General features: G+C 35.9%; 1 long non-coding RNA gene across 9 annotated transcripts in view; it reads right to left on the reverse strand.

Annotated features, from left to right (window-relative positions):
• The window catches only part of LOC145789094 (uncharacterized), an 84,765-nt gene extending 63,186 nt beyond the window's left edge, over nucleotides 1–21,579 (reverse strand). Inside the window, exons 1-4 of one of the 9 annotated variants that reach the window (XR_014347294.1) lie at nucleotides 21,214–21,454; nucleotides 17,029–17,099; nucleotides 16,722–16,898; nucleotides 12,349–12,457 (exon numbers count right to left, since the gene is read on the reverse strand). This is a non-coding gene — a long non-coding RNA (uncharacterized LOC145789094). The other 8 variants (XR_014347288.1, XR_014347289.1, XR_014347295.1 and 5 more) reach the window with 8 other exon arrangements.
• Between the last annotated feature and the right edge of the window lie 6,287 nt (nucleotides 21,580–27,866).

A 27,866-nucleotide genomic window follows, 5' to 3' on the forward strand; every position in this document is an offset into this window, starting at 1 on the left:
GAGGACAGGTGTCAACATTCTGGTGATTCCCTCATTAATAGCCGGCCGGCCAAACATTCTGCCGACCGGCCATCATATTTTGCCGACCGAACAAACCTATGGCCGATGGCCATTCCTAGCAGCCGGTGGCCTCCACCCCTGGCCGGTGAGCCTCCTCCTGGTTCCCTGAGCTGTTTATGCTAAGGATTGGGGAACTTCACCACCTCTGATTCTTCCCCCGGCGATTGATTCTTGCGGAGTCACACCTGTCTGCTTGCCAAGTTATTGTACATTTGCTTATCGAGTTGTATTTCACTCTCTTTGGGCTCTTGATTTGTTTATCGAGTTGTACTCACACTTGTTTGGTTATATCACGTTTTTATCTTGCTTATCGAGTTGTAAGTCGGTTCACTACCTGATTATTACGATGCAAATTTTCAGTGTTCAAAATGAGTTCAATTTCGTTCACATTGTGGTGTGATACCTTCTGATGCGATGCACCGAAAGTTTACAAATGCAACATCTTTTGAACAAAATGGTTGTTTCATTCCCATCACGCGCTTGCAAAATGTGTAATTTTGAAAAAAATAAAACCTGCCCGAGGCAGTGCAGTGTGCTTAAACTACCAGTAAAAAAGGAAAGTAAAGCATAGGATGGCAGGGTAGCAAAGTATCAGAATTGATACCGATAAAACTCCCCCTTGCGGTCAACACACCTTCCGTACCTTTGTTCGGGTCGACCACATGGTTTGACGCCTTCACAATACGGGAACGCACACTTTTGAAACATCGACCTTCGAGTTGACCTCAGGCCACAACCTCTGCGGGTGATGCTCGATTCATACGGAGGACGTCCCGTCCCGTATCCTTTTCATATCTTGTGAATCCCACAAAACCGTTTCGATTATGTGGTGTTACAACACTTTACATTCCAGCATCATGAATAACATGTTTTGCTTGCATGTGTACATTCAACTCTTGTTAATTACATTACCTGCGTAGACCGCATGTTTGTAATCCATTTCATTACTTGCGTAGACCGCATGCTAATTACATTACCTGCGTAGACCGCATGTTTGCAATTAATTCCATTACTTGCGTAGACCGCATGTTAATTACATTACCTGCGTAGACCGCATGTTTGTAATTAATTTTATTACTTGCGTAGACTGCATGCTAATTACATTACCTGCGTAGACCGCATGTTTGTAATTAATTTTATTACTTGCGTAGACCGCATGCTAATTACATTACCTACGTAGACCGCATGTTTGTAATTAATTTTATTACTTGCGTAGACCGCATGCTAATTACATTACCTGAGTAGACCGCATGTTTGTAATTAATTTTATTACTTGCGTAGACCGCATGTTTGTAATTAATTTTATTACTTGCATAGACCGCATGTTTGTAATCAATTTAATTACTTGCGTAGACCGCATGTTAATTACATTACCTGCGTAGACCGCATGTTTGTAATCAATTTAATTACTTGCGTAGACCGCATGTTAATTACATTACTTGCGTAGACCGCATGTTTGTAATCAATTTCATTACTTGCGTAGACCGCATGTATTGCTTGCGTAGACCGCATAATTGTTCAATTTCATTACCTGCGTAGACCGCATGTTTTGTTTGCGTAGACCGCATAATTGTTCAATTTCATTACTTGCGTAGACCGCATGTTTTGCTTGCGTAGACCGCATAATTGTTCAATTTCATTACCTGCGTAGACCGCATGTTTTGCTTGCGTAGACCGCATAATTGTTCAATTTCATTACCTGCGTAGACCGCATGTTTTGTTTGCGTAGACCGCATAATTGTTCAATTTCATTACTTGCGTAGACCGCATGTTTTGCTTGCGTAGACCGCATAATTGTTCAATTTCATTACCTGCGTAGACCGCATGTTTTCTTTGCGTAGACTGCATAATTGTTCAATTTCATTACTTGCGTAGACCGCATGTTTTGTTTGCGTAGACCGCATTATTGTTCAATTTCCTTACCTGCGTAGACCGCATGTTTTGTTTGCGTAGACCGCATAATTGTTCAATTTCATTACTTGCGTAAACCGCATGTTTTGTTTGCGTAGACCGCATTATTGTTCAATTTCCTTACCTGCGTAGACCGCATGTATTGCTTGCGTAGACCGCATAATTGTTCAATTTTATTACCTGCATAGACCGCATGTTTTGTTTGCGTAGACCGCATTATTGTTCAATTTCCTTACCTGCGTAGACCGCATGTATTGCTTGCGTAGACCGCATGCTTATGATCAATTTTGTTGCCTGCGTAGACCGCATGCTCCACTTTCATGTCTGTATTTTCACAGCATTGTTATGCTCCCCACTTGCTTTGCGCTGTCACGCATTTCGAGTACACTTTTATGCATGTTGTTAACAATATTGTACCTGTTAAGTTTGTTTTCTTTTCAGGCACGATATTGTAGGTACGGTTCATTTTAGGTTGGTGCAACCAGACGAACCGCACAGGTATTATGTCCTCCGAGTGAGAAGTATCGAGAATTACATAATTCTCTTACATCCTTTCTGCATTGTAGTGTAGTTTGGTGTATGCTAGCATAAAACTGTCGCATGTATGCTTCATTACAGCTTTCTTTGCATGATCATAAGTTATGATCGGCTTCGTGCATTGTCTTGCATTTTGCCCTTGCCTTCAGGCGCATACCTTATTTGTCTAGCATGTTTGTCTAAGTCTTCGGCCTTGTCAAAAATGGGTCGTCTCTAGGCTATGACATTCACTTCCGTCATTATTATGACTTTCGAGTTCTGTCAAAGAGGGGCAACTGTAGACACCCCATTTTTGACAGTTCTTAAGACTTGGACGTCACCGTTTGAACACCCGGTGATCATCCTTGTTTGTGTTCGTTTGGAGTTCTCGGAGGTCTCGGCTACGCGCCTTGCCTCAGGATCTCCGAACTCGACCGTTAAGTGTCTGGTTTTGCACCAAACACTTGCATCTTGCCTTGAAGGGGCAGGGAATGCCTTGTGAGGCATCCCCACACACCACCGGCAGCAGCTAGAGGTCACCGGCTGGTTTTTGTCTCCACCGGCACTAAATATTGCCGGTCGACACTACTTTCTGCCGGTCGGCACTCTTTTTTGCCAAAATGGCATTTTTGGGCAGCCGACCACTGTTCATCTACTTTATGGAGATATTTTGTGCCAGCTGTGATAGCTAGCACCAACTCTGCTTCCCTCCATAAATCTCCCTCTCAGCAAGCTTGTTGAATAAGCTTTGCAAGAGGGACTCCTATAAGAGGAGGAACCTTCTCCTTGTTCTAGGTTAGAGACTTTGAAGGCAAAAACCAGAGCTCACATATATAGATACACTCTCTCTCTATATTTCTCTCTCTCTCCTCCCTTGTGTGTGTTTCTTGGCCTAAAAGTGTGATTTTACCTTACTTTTGCACCAATACACACACTATTACACCTTGCTCCGAGATTGAGAACTTTGAGGGTTGATTCTTGAGTTTTTGGACTGTTTTTGATCAAAAGAAGGGGGCTGCCTTGGCTGTTCTTGAAGTGTGCTTCAAGGGTGAGCATTTTACTTTAGTTTCCCCAAACTTACACTAGTCTTTTACCTATCTTACTTGCTGATTTATTTTTTGTGCATAACATAAAAAAGGCTTGTATTTTCATGCTTAAGAACTTTCATTAAGGGTCCTTGGTGGTTTGAGTTTAAACTCACCCTCTTAGGCCTTATTTGGCCTTCTTGTTGCCTCTTTGGTAAGGCTTTGTTTGCTTAAGTGTTTTGGTCTTCTCACCACTGAAAACCAGTGGATTTTCAGTGGTGAGGAAGGTGGTTTGAAGTCTTGCATAGGAGAGGGACACCCCTCTCCCTTCATTGTCTTGTTTCCTTGCATTTTGGCCTAAAAGGGTAACATGCATGCTTGATTGGTTTTAGCCCTTTTTCAGAGGTTTTTGGGTGTTTTTAGTTCATATGTGATCTCTCTTTTTTGGCCGGATTTGTACCCATTTGCATGCTTAATATACTTGCTTTATATCCCCCTATTTGGCCTAGAAATGTATCTCATGTTTAGGCCATGATTCTTGCATGGGTTGGTTTAGTTCCATGAAGGTGTTGGCACTATTTTACCATGTTTAAGGTCTGTTGGCCATTCATTTCAGTCATACTTGTCTTGGTTGGTGTCATCTCTTTGTGTTTTGGCTTGTAAGCTTTGAGCATTTTGACCTCTAACATGTGTAGCTATGGCCATCCTCATGATTTGGCATCATTTAGGACCCTATTCCAGCCCATGAATCATGTTTATATGTGTGCATGTGTGACCTCTTTCATGCCTTGAGGGTGTGTTCTTTTATGCCTAGATATGAGCTTTGGTGCATGCATCCCTTTGGAGCCATTTAAGCTGCCATATTAGGAGGGTTTGAAGTCCTATTTTGCCTGTAAAAATTCTGTTTTCACTTGTCTTAATCATGCCATGAGTGGTCTTGTTGGTAGGAGTGAAGTGCCTCCCTTTTGTGCCTTAAACTTAGGACCATTAGTTTGCTTGTTAGCATGAGTATTGGTCCACCTTTTAGACACTATTTAGCCACTGTTTTGGGGTGGACCAAGGCCTGCCCCTTTGTGGTATAAGGCTCTCTTGCATGCTTGCCTTATGTCCATTGCATGATTGTCTCATCGAATGTGGTATTGCGTTGATCCTATTGCTTAAAGTGTCTATATTTACATTGCATTTGCATCTTGTATGCCTAACATTGCATGCTTGTCATACTAGTTGCATGACCCTTGGCATGCCTTGCATCTTGTTGTCATGTTGCATTTTGAACAATGTTTGCATAACATGCATTGCATTACTTGGTTTGGGGTGTCAAACCAAGTGTGAGGGTTAAGGGGGCGTTCATACCATAAGTGATGTAACGTGCCTTAATTCTCGGTCACCGGGACCCTTGACTTCGGCATGATAGGGTCTTGATCCTCATTTGTGTGGTTGCATGCATCTTTACATCAAGTGGCAAACTTGATCCCTTGGGCTATCATGCACCATTGATGGCTCGAGGATCGAGGGCCATGCTTCCCTGAGTTCAAAGCATGATGGGAAGCATGACCATGCTCACATGTGCCTGAAATCCCATGCCATATACTGTCTATTCTCTGTTGCTGTCGAAACTGTCTTCTGTAGGGAGCTTCTGCCGACCGGCAGAATTTAGTGCCGACCGACACTTTTTGAATGGCCGATAAATCCAGGGACAGCCGGTGGAAATTACACACTGCCGGTGGGAATTTCCCCTAGCCGGTGGTACTCTGCAGTATACAAGGAACCTGTCCTAGGGCTTTGGCAATTTTCAGAGAGACAGGGCAGTATAAACAGAGGTGGCAGTGATATGGTACGGGTTTTCCAGGCGGGCCGGGTTCCGAGCATGCATCATTCGCGCATCCCGAGGCAGAGGCTGCGGCCACCCTCTTCTTTTTTTGCATTCTTTCTATTAATTAATTAGAAATTCTGTAATAATTTATTTGTTTATTATTCGGATTGTAATATTTATTTGGTCCCTCCGAGCGAGGGCAATTATGTAATAAGTGTGCGTGAGTGTGTGTATGTCTTCCAACCTCACGTCTTTCTTCCCTTTTATTTACCTGCTTATGGTGGTAGACTAAGGCATTTTTTTAAAATTAGCATACCTTCTGCTATGCATGTGTGCATTCATGCATTTGTATTGCATGCATTAGGCTCGGTACATCACGCTAACTGCATTTGTACTTCAATTCAAAATTGAATACGTGTATCAAATTGATCGCATTTCATATGCCATGTTCAGGTTAGCCGAGCCTACTTTGATTGCACCCTGTGTGTGTTGCATTAGGCAATTTAACATGAGCTAGGACATGCATGTTTGCTAACTAGTTTATTGTTTTGGCACGGAGTACAATGTAAGTATTTTCGCTTTAGCATCTCGCATGAGTGTGAATGCTATCATGACGGCATGCTTACCATATGGCTAAATGCTTACGTGAGATAAACTGTTTGAATGCCTGTGGGTGAAGGTTGGATTGTTTGAATTGGAAAAATTTGTTGAAATCCGTGTTTTAGCCTACTCGCGAGTAGCAAATTCCAAAGCACTTTTCAAAACAAACGGATATGCAATGCTTATTTCCAAATTAGGCAATCTAGTCTATACTTGTTTGCTGTGTGCATAACATAGTAATTCTAGGCTAATAACCGGAATAAGAGCGCATAAAGTTTTCAAAACTAGATATCACGGTTAGTAGAGGCCGGTCTTCAGACCAGGCGAGAGGGGGTGCTCATAGCTGACCTTCCCCAATCGTACCCAAGCTCCCGAGCCGAGACAACTCCGGTGATGACGGACATGTGGCCTTCGGCACCGAGTCAGGGTTTCCTAAATTTCCCCATTAAAATATTTAGGTGGCGACTCTGTATCTGGCAAAGCAGTCCATGTTTGGCACTTCTTTCAAAAATCTGTTTCTCAAAACGATTTGCCGGATTTGGACTCTTTGGTTCAGATTAAGAATCGTGAAACCAAATCGAGTCCGAACTGTAGCATGAGGTCCCCCGTGGACGTGTTACATAGCAGAGTGAGTTTAACAAGTTTGTTGGTTGCTGTCTTTCTTTCTATAAGGTCAAGTACATACCTGGCTGGCTAGCATAATCGCATCACCAATGCCCATAATCGCATAAAAAGGCAACTCCAGGTGTCTCATATCGGGGAGGCCATTCCACGTTCTCTTTCCTTGCTAGAAAGAAATTCTCTCTCCAGGTGGGGAAAGCTCTATCTATAAAGGGGAAGTACCTCCTATAATGAATCAATTGCTAAAGAAATAAATAAAGATAATACTAATCTCAAAAATCTCCTATGAACCCTTATTGACTTATTAATGAATTCTACTCCTCTCTTGTTTAAGGTGCTGGTTTAAGGTCCAGGCTTACGGTTTCAGGGGGGTCTCTAGCCTAAGGAAGAGATAGTAAGGCTCTCGCTTGGAGGGTGCAGGGTCTAGAGTTACCCCTCGCCTTGACTTATTAGGTCAGTGTAGAGAATAGCTACTACCAAACTTATCCTCAAATGATCCCTGCCTAGATTGAAGGATACTTGACTGGCCCCTGAGGGCCTTGCCTTGCCTTAACTTAAAGATCCCGGACTAACACTTCTTAATGAAAGGCCTTGCCTCCATTCCCGTACAAGGCAAGGAACTAGTCAAAGTAGTAGTTGTAATCCCCGACTCTAATAAAGAAAAAGACTAGTGCATCTCGTACTATTAATAAGAATACCAATAATGCGCACTATTCATAGTATAGGGACTACCCACTATTTTTAACATCTTTGAATATAGACAAAAAAATACAATAGTAGCAAAAAAAACAAAGATTTTGAGTGAACAAAACATATATATGTTTTTTGGGATAAATAAATAATCGGACTTTAATAAAAGAGTATCAAGATTATGCAAAGAATACAAAACCCCAAAAGGAAAGTTACCAAATCCTAACCAATAACATCATCTAAACAATCTAAAAAAACAAACATGTATAATTCTTAAAATTAAAAAAGTAAGATTTCTTAATTAAAGCTATTATAAAAGCATGGATACTTCGATAAACATGTCGTACCCACACTGGGCATAGTACTTTTGCATACCCGTCGTACCCAAAGTACCTTGTGCACTAGAGTGGTGTGGTAGCCGGCAACCATGAGATGGTGGACCGGTGGTGATGTGCTTGGTATGGACATGCAGTGGTCATATGTAGTAGTATGGCATTGCTAGGGTGTAATGGAGGTGGAAATGTAGTGGAGGTAACTTGTGGGCTAGGAGAAACGAATAATGGTGGTATTTGGTGCCATTCCACGCATTGATAGCTACAGAGAGAAGGCAAAAATGGTTGAGAAAAAGAGAGGATAAATGGAAGGCAGGCTGTAGTACATAGGGAGGAAAATGTTTTAAATATTGATCTAAAAAGAGTAAATTGTAACCTAAAATTGTCTTGTCAACATCATTACAGATGTGTCCTAAGTTTTAGAAGAAATTACACACCAAACAAAAAAAACCTAAGGTTTGATCATTGTAACAATTTAAAAGTGTCCGACATGTTCACATCAGCTTCTTAGGTTGTTGGGCTTGGTATCAAAACCATATGTGGCATCTTTATACATCAAGCATAATAAACATATGATATCCTTGAACGGTAAACATTTGATTGGTGAACATTTCATATTGGAAAAACATAGCACAAATTGAAATTCCAAATAAGTTCTACTGAAAATAATTTCCCCCTCAAAAAGTAGGTTAGTTCAAGTATAATTCAACCTTCATAATCATTTAAGCAATATTTGTTGATATATAATTATCTTTAACAAAATTAGAGCAATTTGATTCATTATGAAATTCATTTCCCTAACTAATGAATTTCTAGAACTGATATTTTTTCCATTGATCAAAAGCTATTACACTCTTGAGTTTATATACACGATACAATCTTGATTCCTAACTAACTTTACTAACCTCACCTAACAACCTAACCATATATCACTAACTAATAGGGGTGTTCGCGGTTCAGTTGCAACTGGGGAACTTCCAACCCGCCATCTGTCCACCAATCCACCTAACAGCCTAACCATATATCACTAACTATTAACTAACTAAAATATTGTTACAATGTAACCAACTCACACATGCTTAGTACATACACACCTATACAATTTATGCACACTAAACTTCCTCTGTTTTATTTGGAATGACTACAACCTGAGCTGTGGCTGTAGCTGTAGCTTAGCCTCTGTTGCTGCAGCTGTTGCTAGCTTAGCCTTTTCAGTACTTGGATCAATTAGCATTAGCCTCAGCTGCTATTGATGAAGAAGATTTGGTGTTGCTCACTTTAAATGGTCAACCTGATGAGTTTGATGCTTTAAAAACCACCATTAGGGCCAGATCCAAATCTATCTCCATGGAAGAGCTCAATTCACATAGAGTCCAAGAAAAGGAAATTACAAACACAAGAGCCTACTGTTGCCTATGTTGCTTCTAAAAATTCAAGTTCCAATTATAGTAGAGGTCATTTCTCTGCTCGAGTGAATAGAGGTAATTTCAGAGGTGGTTCCAGAGGTGGAAGGTTTTCTCATAGAAGCACAAATTTAATCTGTCAAATTTGTGGAAAAAACAATCACTCTGCCCTTAATTGTTGGCAAAGGCTTGATCAAGCTTATCAGCCACAACATCAGATCTCTCATTCTTCCATTACACAACCACACTCATCTAGTTTTCCTTAAAAGAGCTTATATTGCTTCTACACCATCTGCCTCATTTGACTCCACTCCATGGTATCTGGACTCAATTGCAACAGATCACATGACTAATGATTTGAGTCATCTTCAAGTTTATGACCTTATCAAGGATCTGAGCAAATTACTGTTGGAAATGGCCAAACATTACCTATCATGCATACTGGTAAGGGTATTCTTCCCACTCCTCATCATTCATTCCAACTCAATAAGGTGTTGCACGCTCCTATCTCATCTAATTTGGTATCTGTGCATAAGCTCACTAAAGAGAATAATTGCAATATTACATTTACTGATTCCTCTTTTGTTATTCAGGACAACAACCCCAAGGCCATTTTACACAAGGGCCTTAATTCTCATGGCCTCTACCATTTTTCTCCTGTTCAATCCTATCATTCTTATTCATTGTCACATGCTGCTACTGCATTTTTCAGTCCTACTAATGTGTCTACTTCAGAGTCCATTTGGCATAAACGACTAGGTCACCCTTCTTCTTCTAAGTTTGCTCGTATGAAGAAGCATTTTCTTTCTTTTATTAATAAAACCAAGGGTATATCTCAGCCTTGTCATGATTGTTGTGTTTCAAAAAGTCATAGGCTTCCATTTTCACTTTCTAATTCAATTGTACAAAGACCATTTTCTCTTATACATAGTGATGTGTGGGGGCCATTTACCTCTTCTGCGTCTACTTTTAAATACTATGTGTTGTTTGTTGATGAATTTATTAAGTTTACATGGCTTTATCCTTTGTGCTATAAAAGTGAGGTTTTTTCTAAATTCCTAGAGTTTAAAGCATTTGTTGAGAATCAATTTTCTACAACTTTACAAGTGCTGAGAACAGATGGAGGCACCGAATTTGTTAACAAGGCCACTAGAACATGGTATTCTTCATCAAACCCCATCCTACAGCTCCTCAAAATGGTGTTTCAGAGAGAAAACATAGACACATCACCGAAACAGCTATAGCCCTTCATCATTCTTCTGTTCCTCTCCAACACTTGTTTGATGCTATTTCTGTCTCTACATATCTCATTAATAGAATGCCTAGTTCCCAAACTTCATCACAAGTCTCCTTATGAGTTATTGTTTCATCAACCTCCTTATGACTCCATGAAAGTTTTTGGTTGTCTTTGTTATCCTTGGCTCAAGCCCTACGTCACTCATAAACTTCAGCCCAAATCAATTGCTTGCGTCTTTTTAGGATATCATCCATCCGTTAAAGGCTATCAATGTTTGGATCCTCTCTTGGGGAAAGTCTATCTCTCTAGACATGTTATATTTCATGAAGATGTTTTCCCTTTCACTCTCAACACGCTCAATTTGCTTTTTCTCTATCTCATATTCACTTCATTTTTCTGGTCTTCTTCTGTTTCTCCTTCTAGTTCAACTCCAACATTTTCTTCTCTAGATTCCTCTATTTCTTCTCCTTCTAGACCCCTTTTTCGCCTGTTGCTTCTAGCCCTCTTGTTACACCTGTATCTACTGTTCCCACTCCTATTGAATCTATTTCTATTGAGTTGCCTCTTCCTCCTCCTATTCCTACTTCTCTTAACACACATCCCATGACAACAAGATCTAAGTCTCATTGCCTTATTTCTTCTTCACACACTGATGTTTCTTCTGATTCAGAACCTGCCAGTTATAAGCTGGCTCTTCAAAGTCCTGTTTGGACTGCTACTATGCAAGAAAAATATCAAGCCCTTATGAAACAAGGGACTCGGTCTCTTGTCCCTCCTCCTCCCTCTAAAACACCAATTGGATGTAAATGGGTTTTCAAAGTCAAAAGAAATTCTGATGGCATTATTGCCAGGCATAAAGCTAGGTTGGTTGCCAAAGATTTTTTGCAACAAGAAGAGATTGATTATAATGAAACCTTTGGCCTAGTGCCCAAGCAACCCACTATTAGAGTAGCCATATGATGGTGGCCTGGTGGTGATGTGCTGCTGGTATAGCAGTGTGGTGGCCATATATGGTAGTATGGGATTGCTATAGAGCAATGGAGGTGGTAATGTAGTGAAGGGGTAATCACATACAGGAGGAATGAACAATGGTGTTATCTAGTGCCATTCAGGGTATTGATTGATAGTCGGAAAGAGATGACCAAAAACGACAGAAAGAAAGTTGATTCACTAACCTCGAATGCTCCGAATTGGCGTTCATTTTCAATTGGCCGAATAACAAATCTTTGGAATAACAAATCTTTGATAACCTAATGCTAAATCAGAATTAGAGCTCCAGTCATCCTCCTTCGCACTAAACCCTTCTCCTTTCCTTTGGAATTTTATCCCATGCTACACACCTTTAAAGCTTCTCCTTTCATTTGGGTTTTTATCCCCTGCTACACAGCTCTTTAAAGCTTCTCCTTTCCTTTGGGTTTTTATCCCCTACTACCTAGGAAACACGGGTGCGGGTATGAGTACGGGACGGGTACGGGTATGAGTGCGGGTACGCCGATACGACAAAACCCCAAAAAAGTATGATACGGGTACGGCTGCAGTACGCCGATAATTTTTTTATTTTTTATAATTATGGTTAAAGGATCCAACCTTCTATAAGCATAAAAAATAATATTTGTGATTATTAAAAATAATATTTGTGATTATTAATATTTTGTTGAGGAATAACTTTGTTCTAATTAAATTTTTTGATTATTAACATTATGATTGATTATTAATTTTTTTGTTCTAATTTATTAATTTTTTTGTTCTAAATATGATTGAATAACTTGGTTCTACTTCTCTAATTTTTTTTTGGTTCTACTTCTCTGACCAGGTTAATTTTTTTGTTCTAATTTATTAATTTTTTTGTTCTAAATATGATTGAATAACTTGGTTCTACCTCTCTAATTTTTTTTTGGTTCTACCTCTCTAACCAGGTTCATTTTTTTGTTCTAATTTATTAATTTTTTTGTTCTAATTTTTTTTTGTTCTAAATATGATTGAATAACTTGGTTCTACCTCTCTAATTTTTTTCTGGTTCTACCTCTTTGACCCGGTTCTACCTCTCTTAAGAAGAAAGAAGAAACAAGAAAAAAAAAACAAAAAAAATAAAGATGAAGACAAAGAGAAGAAGAAACAAGGAGATGAAACAAAATCTGACCAGTTGCTTGCTGTTTGCTGATATGCCCGCACCCAAAAATTCTGACCAGTTTCTCATCGGAGGGAAGACGAAGAGATGCAAGAAGGGACAAAACCAGATGCTTGCTGATCTGCAAAACAAAAAATATATGAGACGAAGAAGAAGAAACGAAGAAGACGTGGGTGGAAGATGTAGACAAAGAAGAAGAAGGAGAAGAAGAAGAAGAAGATGAAGTGCACTCACCGGAACTCTCCTTGCGTCGCCGTCGCGGGAGGCCTTCGAAGGGAATGGATGGGTCGCCTCTTTGTTGCTGGGTCGCCTTTTGCTGCTGTGTTGCTGAAGTGATGAGATTAGGGCAAAACAAACATCATTCGTGTATATTTCTTATTTCTTTTTTTTTTTTTCTGAAAATTTTCTTAATATTGCTCCGGTACCCCTCAATTCTCCTAGAAATTTGATTTCTGCCCCTGACGTTCCCGAAACGCACTAAAGATGTACCCATGCCGTACCCAATCCGTACCCGATTAAACCAAACGTACCAGAGTCCTTTTTGCCGTACCTGGTACTCATGCAGCCATATCGGTACGTGTACGGCACTATTTTTTGAGTACCCGTGCTTCATAGCCTACTACACACCTTGATGACTCACTCCCCCACCACTCTATGGAGAGGAATCAGAAACTGGCCAAGATGCTTGCATGGACTATTTGGCTTCTGCTACCAGAACCAAGACCTGTTACTTGGCCCTTCTCTGTAGCCCATTTTATTGAGCTCTAAATGGGCCTGATGGATGAGGCCAAATGGGCCAACCTGCAATTGGGCCTAATGGTATTGGGTTGCTTGAACACGGCTCCCACAGCCTCCAAAGTCGCACGTTTGTCCAGGGGAGAGGAGATCTGCTAAATAGATTGACTAAACCCTAAAACCTAGATATAACATAACATAGCATGTTGAGAGATTGGGTTAATTACACTTAGCACCCTTGCATTTTCGCCATAACTTGACTTTGATCCCTTTACTTTCAATTCATTGAGACAGTTAACCCCTAAACGCTTTAACAATGTCACCTTTCACCCATCTATTGTTAATGAGGTTGACGAAGAATAAAAATAAACGAAACAAAAGGAAATTTTGATAAAAGTACAACATCTAATGTGAGATTTAGATGAAAAACAAAGTGAGATTTTGATAAAAGTACAACAACTAATGTGAGATTTAGATGAAAATATAGTGTAACTAACTGCGGGGGTATTGAACCCACACCAAGTGCTATGGTAGCAACAACTTGAGGCTAACCTTCTAACCAACTGTGCTACGCCCAAGAGGTTGGCCCAAAGAGTTTCAAACTTTAGACTTGGGGTCTTAACCCCTAGGCCTTTACCAAGTGCGATACAAGCCTTGGGTTAAGATGTGGTATTAGAGCTGAGATGGGCCTAGCCTGGCTCATCATTATAATCAATTTGATAATTCCAAACACGGTCCTAAAAGGATATTCAAAACCCAGTTGACCCACTCAGCGTCAAATGTGATCTGGGCCCAACACAGCTCATATTCAGGCCCAATTTGACCATTCCAAACCCTGGCCTAGAAGCATTTTCAACACCTAAGCCTACCCGGCACACGCTAGCTAGCAAAGACCCAAACATCTTCACTAAAAATAAAATATATACTATTAAAAACAAAAAGAAGAAGAAAAAAAAAAGTGTTTGGATGTTAGCATTTGCACGAAAAAAAAAAGAAAAAAAAATATTCAAAGGATAATAAGGGTTCATATTTTATCAAACTTGGGAGTCCCTGCAAATTCAATAACACATCATCCTGTACAAGACACAAAAATTGCAGATTTAATCATATTTTGGCAAACTTGAGAGTCCTTGCAAATTCCCTAGCATATATCTTCAAAGTAAAAGCCACAAAAATTGTAGGCGGTATATAACATATTTAATCATACAAATTTCTATCATTCCCTAGCATATATCTTCAAGTAAAAGCCACAAAAACTGCAGGTGGTTATATGACAGATTTAATCATACAAATTTCTATCAAATAAAAACCTGATTTTGGAGATCAGAGAGCAGATTCAACTTAGATCTGGAAATGCTTTTGAGACATTACAGAGAAAGAAGAGAAAAAGAAAGAATATGGAGAGGGAAAGAGGAAGAAAGAAACCATCATCGGTAGATCTGAGATGTTTTGGTGAGATTAGAAAGAAGAGTTGTTTAAACTCACCTCGGCAAGTCAAGATGAGTTTAATCAACTGGCCTTCCAAACTCCCACGTTCGTCCAAGAGAAGAAGAGATCTAATCACAAGATTCACTAAAACCTAAAACCTAAAAGTATCTCTGCAAGTTGAGATATTGGGTTAATTACACTTAGCACCCTTGCATTTTCGTCATAATCTCACTTTGCTCCCTTTACTTTCAATTCATTAAGTTAGTTAACCCCTAACCGTTTTAACTCAAGCTGTAATCTATGTTACACGGACTCGGGTGCGGGTGCGGGTACGGGTGCATATTTGGGGGTCGGACACTTCAAAATTAAAAATTAAGGATACGTGGATACGGATCCAAATGTGGATACGGGTACAGTGATACGTTAAATAGTTATTTTAAAAATATATTTATTATATAAAAATGAGTTAAATAGTTATTTTTTAAATATATTTATTATATGAAGATGAGTTAAAAAAAGTTGACCCAATAATTTTTTTTTTATAAATAGAATCAAACATATGGATAAGTCATATAATAACCCATGTTATTGTTGAAAAGTTTATTAACAGGCCCAAATATTTTATTTTTTTATTTGGATCCAACCCATTAAGATTTATTATGATGCAAACAAGCCAATAGGTGTAAATTTTTTTGGGTCCAACCCATTATAGTTTATAATATTAATTATTATGATACAAACCAGTGCCCAAACTTTTTATTTATTTATTTGGGTCCAGCCCATTAAGATTTATAATATTAACAAGCCAATATCCCAAGCCTTTTATTTATTTATTAGGTCCAGCCCACAAGCCTTTTATTTATTTATTAGGTCCAGCCATTAGGGTTTGATACAAACAACAGCAGCAACTTTGACATGTCTGTCTCACATGCACAACAACAACACGTCTGTCTTCTCTTCGCTTCTCTCTCACACGCACAGCAACACGATGGGTCTATCTCTTCTCTTCTCTTCTCTCACACACGCACAGCACGATTGAGAGAGATACCGAGGGAGAGAAGGAGATCATGCTAGAGAGAGAGAAGGAGATCGAGAAAGAGAGGAAGATTAAAAGACACGATCAAGATCTTGAATCCATACATCAATGTACGTATCTCAACCTTCTTCTGCCTTTTTGATTAGTCATGTCCGAGAGAGGAGAGGCGAATCCGACACAGATCCCACACCTGCATCCATGTCGTGTCGCGTCGACAAGGGTACTTCGCCCCAAAGTGCCGAGTCCATGTAACATAGGCTGCAATGTCACCTTTTGCCCATCTATTGTTAATGAGGTAGATGAAGAATAAAAATAAACGAAACAAAATGATGAAAATATAGTGTAACTAACTGTGGGGGAGCAAGTGTTGTGGTAGTAACAATTTGAGACTAACCTTCTAACCAACTGTGCTACGCCCAAGAGGTTGGCCCAAAGAGTTTCGAACTTGAGACTTGGGGTCTTAACCCCCAGGCCTTTACCAAGTGCGCTACAAGCCTTGGGTTAAGATGTGGTATTAGAACTGAGATGGGCCTAGCCTAGTTCATCGTTAGAATCAATTTGACGATTCCAAACAGAGCCCCTAAAAGGATATTCAAAACCCAGTTGGCCCACTCAGCGCCAAATGTGATATGGGCCCAGCACAACTCATATTCAGGCCCAATTTGACCATTCCAAAACCTGGCCCAGAAGCATTTTCAATACCTAAGCCTACCCGGCACACGCTAGCTAGCAAAGACCCAAAAATCTTCACTAAAAATAAAATATATATCATTAAAAACAAAAAGAAGAAGAAAAAAAAAAGTGTTTGCATGTTAGCATTTGCACAAAAAAAGAAAAAGAAAAAAAATATATTCAAAGGATAATAAGGGTTCATATTCTATCAAACTTGGGAGTCCCTGGAAATTCAATAACACATCATCCTGTACAAGACACAAAAGTTGCAGATTTAATCATATTTTGGCAAACTTGAGTCCTTGCAAATTCCCTAACATACATCATCAACTAAAAGCCACAAAAACTGCAGGTTGTATATAACAGATTCAATCATACAAGTTTCTATCAAATAAAAACCAAATTTTGGAGGTCAGAGAGCAGATTCAACTCGAACTTGATATTCTTTTGAAAGATTAGAGAGAAAGAAGAGAAAAAGAAAGAATACGGAGAGCGAAAGAGCGAGAAACATCACCATCATCGGTAGATCTGCGATGTTTGGGTGAGAATAGTGAAGGAGAAGCCCGATTCAATACAATCGTCGGTTTCAGCCTCGGATTGGCGGTGTTCCTGACAAAGACCATTGGAATCCGACAATGGTTGATGACTAGGATATATATACATACAAAGGAATACGGCAGTGGTGGATGACCTGGATATATGTACATGGAAAAGGGTCAGACGGAGGTTCATGACCATGATATATATATATATATATATATGCAAAGGATGAAAAGGTTGTGAGGAATAGGATAGAGGAAACAAAGGCCATGTTTGTTTACCGGAGTGAGAGGCAAACTTGAGAGTCCTTGCAAATTCCCTAGCTTATATCATCAAGTAAAAGCCACAAAAACTGCAGGTGGTATATAACAGATTTAATCATACACATTTCTATCATTCCCTAGCATATATCATCAAGTAAAAGCCACAAAAACTGCAGGGGATATATAAAAGATTTAATCATACAATTTCTATCAAATAAAAACCTGATTATGGAGATCAGAGAGCAGATTTAACTCAGATCTGGAAATGCTTTTGAGAGATTAGAGAGAAAGAAGAGAAAAAGAAAGAACATAGAGAGGGAAAGAGCGAGAAAGAAACCATCATCGGTAGCTCTGAGACGTTTCAGTGAGATTAGTGAGAGAGAAGCCAGATTCAACACAGTTCTCAGTTTCAGCCTCGGCGGAAGAGGTACCAGATCGGTGGTGTTCCTGATGAGGGCCATCGGAATCCAACGGTGGTGAGCTTGCCTCCGGCGGTGGTATTTTAACCATTAACCATCATAATTAATACGAGGGTGGGGGGGGGGGGGCTGGTCTCTTATACTGATTGGGGGGGTTGGTCTCTTATACTGATTGGCTTGGTCTCTTGTACTGATACTACTAAACTATTTAAAGAAATGGGGAAAAGAAGAGAAAAAGAAAGAATATGGAGAGGGAAAGAGCAAGAAAGAAACCATCATTGGTAGATCTGAGATGTTTTGGTGAGATTTGTGAGGGAGAAGACAGATTCAACACAGTTCTTAGGCCTTTCCGTTTTTGTATGCATTCATTAACTCCTGTTCCTTGATTACTTTTCCATTGTTGTATGCATTCATTTTCTCTCCCATATAATCTCTCCCTCCATGGTCTCTCTTCTTGCCTCTTTATTTGCTAGGTTATTGGGCCTATTTTTGGGCTCAAATTCGATAATTCGAACTGTTCATATTTTAAAATTTACTAAGTATATTATATTTGTAAAACATCAAATTGATTGAATATCAGAAATCATATGCTCAAAAAACTGTTCATTAATTTTTTTTTAAAAATGGTTTTTTGTTCGATGATCTAAACACATAATTTCTGATATTTGATTAATTTGATTTTTTACAAGTACGATATACTTAACAAATCTTAAAATGTGAACGATTCAAGTCATCGATATTGATCCCAAAAATAGGCTCAATAACCTAGCAAATAAAGAGGCAAGAAGAGAGACCATGGAGGGAGAGATTATATGGTGCAGAAAATGAATGCATACAAAAACGAAAAGTAATCAATGAACGGAAGTTAATGAATGCATACAAAAACGGAAAGCGCCTGTTGGTAATCATTTCATTTTTAGTTTATATTTACAAAAATTTTAAAAATTATCATAAAAACTTATTTTATAATTTTTTTGGTTTATAAATGATTGTTTCAATTTGTAAATTTGAGGAAAAAACGTATGGGAGATTTATTTATAAGTCATTTTTTAAACACTTATGGTAGGCTAAGTCCTGTATAATTTCTTATAGAGTCTCAAGTCCTATTTAGATAAGAATGTATTCTACAAGATCCTACATAAACGTAACGTGACGTGATACTTACATAAACGTAGCGTAACGTGACACCTATATATACGTAATGTAACGTGACACCTACATAAACGTAACGTAACGTAACATGTCACGTTACGTTTTGCAAACTTAATGAGTTTTTATTTTTTTAAATTGAATGTGAAAATGTTGCTGGTTTATGTTGGTGTCACGTTACGTTTCATATAAATATGATGTATGATATAGGAAATTGAATGTTTCCATCGATCATAGGTGTCACGTTACGTTTATGTAGGTGTCACGTTACGTTACGTTTATGTAGATATGATTTATAACAACATTCAATTACGTTTATGTAGGTGTCACGTTACGTTACGTTTATGCAGATATAATCTATGGTAACATGCAATTTCCTATAGGTGTCACGTTACGTTTATGTATAGGTGTCACGTTACATTACGTTACGTTTATATAGATATGATCTATTGTAACATTCAATTTCCTATATATGGTTTTACTATTATTTATGATATTAATAACTAATATTGAGCGTAAATGTGTCAACAAACTTCTCACAGGACTTATAGGAACATCAGTTTTTTAGTAGGACCATATGCAGTATAAGTCTTCCTTATAGAACTTATAAATAATTTTCGCAAAACGTAACTTAAAAAAGTTTTTAAATAGAAATTTAAAATTTTGACTAACAAAATTTTTTTTTCCAATTATAATGTGCATGATCCCATTGTCATAAATAATAAAAAATAAATATAAATATTTTAGGCATGAACAAACATATTTTTTAGTTCATATTTTAAAAAATTTTCAAACATTTTATTTCAACCAAACACGTATATAGTTTATGTTTTTCTTGAAAATAAACAAAAACTAATTTATAAAATTTTTATAAATATAAATTAAAAAACATAAATGTTACCGAACGCTATCAAAGTAATCAAGAAAGGGAGTTCATTTGTGGGATGGGGGGTTATCTAGGAGAGAAAACGAAAAGTCGGGGGAGTCATGTATTAGAGAAACAACAATGATTCATCCCCCTTTTCCTCCCACCCCCTTTGACCCCCTCTCTCTCTCATTGGTTACCTTTTCTTTTTCTTTTTCTTTTTTTTCCTGCTCCCCCAATCACCACCCGCCACGTGGCAAAGGGGTGAGGGGGTGACCCCCAAAAGGGGGTCCCAAGTATTATTCTTAGAGAAAACGAAAGGGGGTGAGTCGTGTATTACCATACCTCAAAGTGGTATTCTAATCCAAACCGGAGTCAAGGTAAAATCGGTGATATGGTGCGATTTTTTTTTTTTTTTTTTTTTTTGAATTAACAGATTTTTTTAGGTGGGTAAAACTATGTTGGGTGGATGTAATATTTCACATTAAATTATTTATAAAAAAGTTAGAATAATTTTTTTAAGATTTAAAAATTATTAAATTATATTGAATTTTCATTAAATTTTAATTTAAATACAGTTTAACTAATTTTACAATAATATTTTGCCAATTGTATAAATAAAGAATAATGTTAATTATTTAATATTGAAATATATATATAATATATTCATCTTTATTTTTGTGTTTGCATGAAAATTCTATAATACACTTTCTGTTTTAAATATGTATCATATGTCCAATTATGATCTTTGTAGTCTTTGATTATAACTCATTTGTGTTATTTATTAAGATTTGATTATGACACATTGTTATACTAGTTGTACTTTAGTTGTAAGGGTTGAGCTTCTCTTATATTTGCATCTCAACCATGGGTTCCGTTTCGATGATCCGAACCATTCACTTTTTAAAACTCGTTGAGTAAAATATTCCTATAAAAAATTAAAATAATCGAACATAGGTAGTTATATGTTAGAATTAAATTTATATTACAAAAAATTGATAATTATTCTTGAAATTATATTTGTCGTCCATTTTTTTTAAAACAAATATGATTCAAATATATAGTTACTGATGTCCAATTATATTGATTTTTTGCATTAATATTCTACTCAATGAATTCAAAAAAATAAATTGTTTAAATTATGAAAATCAATTCCAAAATGGGCCTACCAAGTCTAAACACTTTCTCAAGTTGGGATGACCATTTGAGAGAAATCAAAACCTAATTATAACCTCTTGTAATTTTAATTTTGATTATGATTGAAGAGTTCTTTAGTTATATGCCTCAAATATGATATTTGGTTATTACCCTTGGTATGATTTATCGTAATGTTGATTATGACTTATTTTATCAAACGATATTCAAAGGTAATAAGGGTTCATATTTTATCAAACTTGGGAGTCCCTGCAAATTCAATAACATATCATTCAGTACAAGACACAAAAATTGCAGATTTAATCATATTTTGGCATACTTGAGAGTCCTTGCAAATTCCCTAGCATATATCATCAAGTAAAAGCCTGCAGGTGGTATATAACAGATTTAATATGGAGAGAGAAAGAGCGAGAAAGAGCGATATTCAAAGGATAATAAGGGTTCATATTTTATCAAACTGCAGGGTTGGTCTCTTATACTGATGGGGGTGGGGGGTTGGTCTCTTATACTGATTGGGTTGGTCTCTGATACTGATACTACTAAACTCTTTAAATAAACGGGGGGAAAGAAGAGAAAAAGAAAAGAATATGGAGAGAGAAAGAGCGAGAAAGAAACCATCATCGGTAGATCTGAGATGTTTTGGTGAGATTAGTGAGAGAGAAGCCAGATTCAACTCAGTTCTCAGGCCTTTCCGTTTTGGTATGCATCCCGTTCATTGATTACTTTTCCGTTAAAGAAAGGGACAAACTAAAGAGGACAACAACATAAGAGGGTTACAACATATATAGGATAACAAGAAAGGGTTTCATTAGAAGAGATAAGAAAAAATGTTTAAAAAGAAACAGCTCATAAGCAAGTGGAGAGAGGTAGAGCATTCTAGCAGTGGGTGTTTGGGAAATAATTTTTTTTTTATATAGGTCTTTTTCGTTGTAGGATATTATTTGAGAATTTTTTTTTGATATTTGAGAAGATAGTTGGATTTTTTTGTGATTGAATATGATGTTTGTGAGAGAAAAAATGAAATGATTGTAGGATTTAATATGATATTTTGTTTGAATTTTTTTTTTTATTTTGTAACTAATTTATCTTTTAGTGAAAAAAAAAAAAAAACCTAAAAACTAACTTCCCAAACACCCCTAAACTTGAATTGAAGTAAAAAACTGCCCAAGATTAAGCCCTCATAAAACTATCATAAAAGTTATATTCATTAACTCCCAGTTCCTTGATTACTTTTCCGTTTTTGTATGTATTCATTTTCTCTCCCATATAATCTCTCCCTCCATGGTCTCTTCTTGCCTCTTTATTTGCTAGGTTATTGAGCCTATTTTTAAGTTCAATTTTGATAATTCGAATTGTTCATATTTTAAAATTTATTAAGTATATTATATTTGTAATAAATCAAGTTATCGGATATCATAAATTATATGTTCAAAAAACTGTTTATTAATTTTTTTTTTAAAAATGATTTTTAGTTCGATGATCTAAACACATAATTTCTGATATTCAATCAACTTAATTTTTTACAGGTATGATATACTTAACAAATCTTAAAATATAAACGATTCGAATCATCGAAATTGAGCCAAAAAATAAGCTCAATAACCCAACAAATAAAGAGGCAAGAAGAGAGACCATGGAGGGAGAGATTATATGGTAGAGAAAATAAATGCATACAAAAACAAAAAGTAATCAAGCAACGGGAGTTAATGAATGCATACAAAAATGGAAAGGCCTGTTTAGTAATCATTTTATTTTTAGTTTATATTTATAAAATTTTTAAAAATTATCATAAAAATTTATTTGATAATTTTTTTAGTTTATAAATGATAGTCTCAATTTGTAAATTTGAAAAAAAAAATGTAACTTAAAAAAGTTTTTAAACAAAAATTTAAAAATTTGACTAACAATTTTTTTTTAATTAATTTTTTTTTCAATTATTTTTTTAATTATTTTTTTTCAATTATAATGTGTATGATCCCATTATCATAAAAAATAAAAAATAAATATAAATATTTTAGGCATGAATAAACATATTTTTTAGTTTATATTTTTAAAATTTTTCAAACATTTTATTTAAACCAAACACGTATGTAGTTTATGTTTTTCTTAAAAATAAACAAAAACTAATTTATAAATTTTTTATAAATATAAATAAAAAAAAGGTAAATGGTACCAAATGCTATCAAAGTAATCAAGAAGGGGAGTTCATTTGTTTGTGCGGTGGGGGGTTATCTGTGAGAGAAAACGAGGGGAGGGGGAAGGAGGAGTGTATTAGAGAAAACGAAAGAGGGGGGGGGGGGGGGGGGGGGGGGGGGGGGGGAGCCGTGTATTACCATACCTCAAAGTGGTATTCTAATCCAAACCAGAGTCAAGGTAAAATCAGTGATATGGTGTGACTTTTTTCGTTTTTTTTTTTGAATTAACAGATTTTTTTAGGTGGGTAAAACTAACTGATGTTGGGTGGATGTAATATTTCATATTAAATTATTTATAAAAAAAGTTAGAATAAATTTTTTTAAGATTTAAAAATTATTAAATTTTATTAAATTTGACATAATTATATTGAATTTTCATTAAATTTTAATTTAAATACAATTTAACTAATTTTTCAATAATATTTTGCTAATTGTGTGAATAAAAACTATAATATTTAACTATCTTTTTACTCAACCAAACTCCTTCGATTTGTAAATGCTAGACGCCTAAAAAACAATTACACATAATACGATTGCTCATCTAATTAGAATATGTTTCGAGAATGTGAATATATATAGTTGAAATTAAATTAATGTATTGTAAAATTTATGAATATAATAGATCTAGAACCAATATTGATGATATGCATTTTTTGTTTTGTGTTGAGATTTGAGGTTTGTCTTTTATTGATCCCATTGATGTGCTTAGGTATTTTGTTTTTCTAAAATCATTATTTTTTAAAAAATAAAAAATAAATTTTATATGATTGCTTTTTGGAAAATTATTTACTTAAAAAAATTTGAGCACATTTTATTTTTAGAAAATTATTTTAAATTGTTTTGGGACTCATAAAAATTGCTTTTTACAAGAAAATTAAAATAATACAAAAAAAAAATCACTTTGTTTAGTTTGAAATTTTTAAATTTTTTTTTTTTGAATTATGAATTCATATTTTTATATTTTTAGTGATTTTTTAAAATATTTTAATCATTTTTTTTAACTTTTTAGATCCATTTAATCTAAATATACTTAAAAAGTATAAAATTTATACAAATTTAAAAAAAAAATTCATTTAATACATCAAAATACAAAAATGTACTAAATTTTATTTGTTTTTATTTTTATTTTTTGTATTTGATAATTTTTTTTTAAAAAATTACAATTATTATACTTTTTAAATATATCTAAGTTAGGTGTGTCTAAAAAATTAAAAATTATGTAAAATATTTTAAAAATTCAATAAAAACAAAAAATAAAAAAAATTAATTTTAAAAAAAGGAAATTAAACCAAACAAAGTGAATAGCATATTTGAACATTTTATTATTTTATTTTTAAACAAAAAATATAATATAATAAAACTTCAAAAAGGATACCAAGTTCCAACCGGAGGATAGGTTGGATTTGTTGTAAACCATGTGAGTGACAAAAGACACTTAAGACTTTCATTGTTTGACCTAAGATTAGACAAAAAGACAACTGAGGCTAATGCTATAATTGCTCTATCTCATATCTTTTATGCACATAATATATGAAATTACAATATTGTACTTTTCTTTCATGAGAATCATTGATCCTCCTAACATTATTAATAAATATTTTAAGGGCAGTATAGACAATGTACCATTATATTATTTAAGTTTTATATAAACCAAATAATAATAATAATAATCAGAGCATCTTTTACTAGTACCAATTTGGTGAAGGAGTACTTGGACCACAAGTGAGAATCAAATATAATACAAAATAGTGGTGGGAGCTTATAAGTTAACAAATAAAGCGATGTTATTTTGTTTTGATTTTTTGTGTTTGCTAACTAACTCATTTTGTTAATTTTTCTTTTTAAACTTTTGACGACAAGGTTTATTATTATTATTGTTTATAGGAAATAAGTTAAACTTTTTGATAAAATGGCCTTTTTGACTTATTTAATTAAAAAAATAATAATTTGATTTAGAGCATTTTCAATATTGGAGATATTTAAAGTATTTTAGATATTTTGTCTAATCTCATCATAAAATAGAGTTTGAACGGAATGGATAATATGGTAAGCATTTTGTTTCATCCTTCATTAACTAACGACATTTTGAGAGTATCACAAACTAAGCAAATTTTGAAAGTAGAAAATATTATTGAAATACAAGCAAATCAATTTTAAAAGTAAAATATATTGTTGAAATACAAAGAAAGTAGAGTGTTCAAGCAAAACACAAAACTTATGAAGTTGCTCTTACAAGCGCTCCCTCCCCAAAGGAGCTCAAAGTTCAAACCTTTTATGTTAGAATAATGTTGTATAAACTAACAAAATTTTAAAAAAATTTTCCTGATATACGACAGGTATTATTCTTATGCAACACACATTTACTAGTAAATTTTTTTATAAAATTTGTTAATTTATATAAGCATTTTCATTTGTGTTGCCTACCAGTAAATCACAACACACAAAAATGCTTATATAAAAAACTGGTGTGCTTCATAATTGTTAAAGAAATATATACATTTTTAGTGGCAGAATAGATTTGTACATTTTTATTTTAGTAATTTTTTACTAGGGAAAATAATATGGACAATAAGATACAAGCAAAAAAAGGAAAAGCAATGATGAAATTAAACAGGCTACATAAATGCCGATAATTACTGTTAAATTACACTAGCAAGTTTTGAGACCTAGAAGCACAAATCATGCAGCAATGAAGAAATCAAATGTAATATACAGTTTTCTTCCAAGTTGATGAAGATATTTTGTTTTTTGAAAGGTGAAAACATATATAATATTGTTGTAATTACTTTGAGAGACTATTTGCATTCATAGCACGATATCATTTCTAAGACTACCTAAAATTATAATCCTTCAAATAACTGCCTTCATAATTTAAATGTTGTCTGACTGATTTTTGGAGATCAAATTGGCTCCTTTTCCAGATTGAGGTTAATGGGAACTAATTGATTTAATATTTTTATTACTGGTTTATGAAAGCATAATATCACGACAATTACACTTTCATATGATTGGGAAACTAGTGCTGATGCATTTTTCTCTACAAATTTTCAACTTGGATGAGTTGTATTGCTCTCGCAACTACCCTATGTTTTTTCATTAGATATTTTCTTGCATTTGTAATAAGCATACAATACATAGTTGCAATATCCAATTTCAAGGAATATTTGCTAAATGCAAAGATTCAGCACAGCGTACTTTCAGACATTCTATAAAAACAAAATAAGTTATCTAAATTTGTGAAATGTTACTAATCGACGATAGAATGGCTTCCAGTTTGCCTCTAGCTTTGGATGACCTGAAAGCACCAATAATGCAAACGGGAGTGGTGTCTCCACAAGCAGCATCAAAATTAAATTGTAAAAGTAGAGGTATCTATTTATCCCCTACTTCACAGTGTGGTTTTTTAGCCTGACTTGAAGCTTCTTTCTTATTTCTTTTCTCAAAACCATCAAGTAAAGCAGTAAGATCTTCAACTGCAGATTTTATCTTTCACAGAAATTCGTGTTTTCAAAGTATGCTTCTCCCCATTAGAAAGCCAACCAACACAGCTGGAAGTGCATCAACTCCCAACTTTCTCACTGCTGGATATGAAACATCACGAACCTAGATAGACGTGGAAATGGAAGTCAATAAACCATTTGACACAAACAATAAAAGAAGGGACGATCGAATTCACTACAGATATGAAAATGAACTTAGCAAGACAAATCAATTATTCCAATAGTATAGTTCGGGTGAGGAAGGTAGACGTCCTGCTGATTCAGGAAACTAAGAGAAGCTCAGTAGATGAAAATTTTGCGAAGTCCTTATGGCCGTGGGAGGAGCTGGAGTACATGGAGGTGGGTGCAGATGGAAGTGCAGGTGGGTTGCTATGCTTGTGGAATCCACAGATTTTTGAACTCAAGGAGTGCTGTAGTGCTAGGAGCTTTGTGATCTTAGCAGGTATGGCCCATCATACTTTTAATTGTACTATTATTAATGTGTATGCACCTAATGATGTAATCAAAAGAAGGAAACTTTGGGAGGCTCTAACAACACTGCATCAGTCCTACCTAAGCCCTTGGTGCATAGGAGGTGACTTCAATGAAATCAGATTTAGGAGTGAAAGAAAAGGGTGCTCTAGAAGGGAAAGAGGGATGAAGGATTTTAATGATTTTATTGATAAATTGGAGCTGGTAGATATGCAAATGCTAGGTAGGCAGTATACTTGGTGTAATGCGATGGATGGGAATAGATGGAGTAGAATAGATAGATTCTTAATCGACCCCAGGTGGCTGGAAGAGTTCAAGTTTAAACAATGGGGACTGCCTAGGTGCATCTCTGATCACTGCCCCATACTTCTTATGGAGGATGAGAGGGATTGGGGCCCAAAACCGTTTCGATTTATAAATGCATGGTGTTTGCATCCCAAATTCAAAGTAGAAGTGAAGAACTGTTGGGAAGGACACCAGGTAAGTGGTTGGGCTAGTTTCAGATTTTTGAAAAAGCTGGGTCATCTGAAAGTCCATCTGAAGAGGTGGAATAGTGAAGTCTTTGGCAACATTGAGGAGAATCTGAAAAAAGCTGAGGAGGAACTGCACGAGTGGGATCTGATAGCTGAAGAAAGGAATTTACTGGATGCTGAGTTAAGAAGAAGGGTAGAGGTTAGGAAATTAGTTTGGGATCTTGGCAAGAAGAAAGATTGGCTGTGGCTTCAAAAATCTAGAAGGGTATGGGCTGAAAACGGGGATAGAAATACCAGATTTTTCCACTTAATGGCAACCAAAAGGCAGAGGAAAAACTTGCTAGACTCAGTTAATGTGAATGGGGTCATTCAGGATGAGCCTGGGATGATTAAACGGGCAGTGGTAAGGCATTTCAAGCTCCTTTTCAATGAGGAATGGAAGAATAGACCAAAGCTGTCAGGTTTTTTTGCCTCAATCAATTCAACTGACTCAGCTGAGCTATTAGAGGCAGAATTTTTGGAAGATGAAATCTGGGAAGCAATAAAAGGTTGTGATGGGAATAAAGCGCCGGGGCCAGATGGCTTTAATCTACAATGTATTCAAAAGTGTTGGAACATCATGAAAGGTG

The sequence above is a fragment of the Camellia sinensis genome, chromosome 12 (genome assembly GCF_055761805.1).
Source record: "Camellia sinensis isolate YWXY chromosome 12, ASM5576180v1, whole genome shotgun sequence".
NCBI classification, from domain to species: Eukaryota; Viridiplantae; Streptophyta; class Magnoliopsida; order Ericales; family Theaceae; genus Camellia; species Camellia sinensis.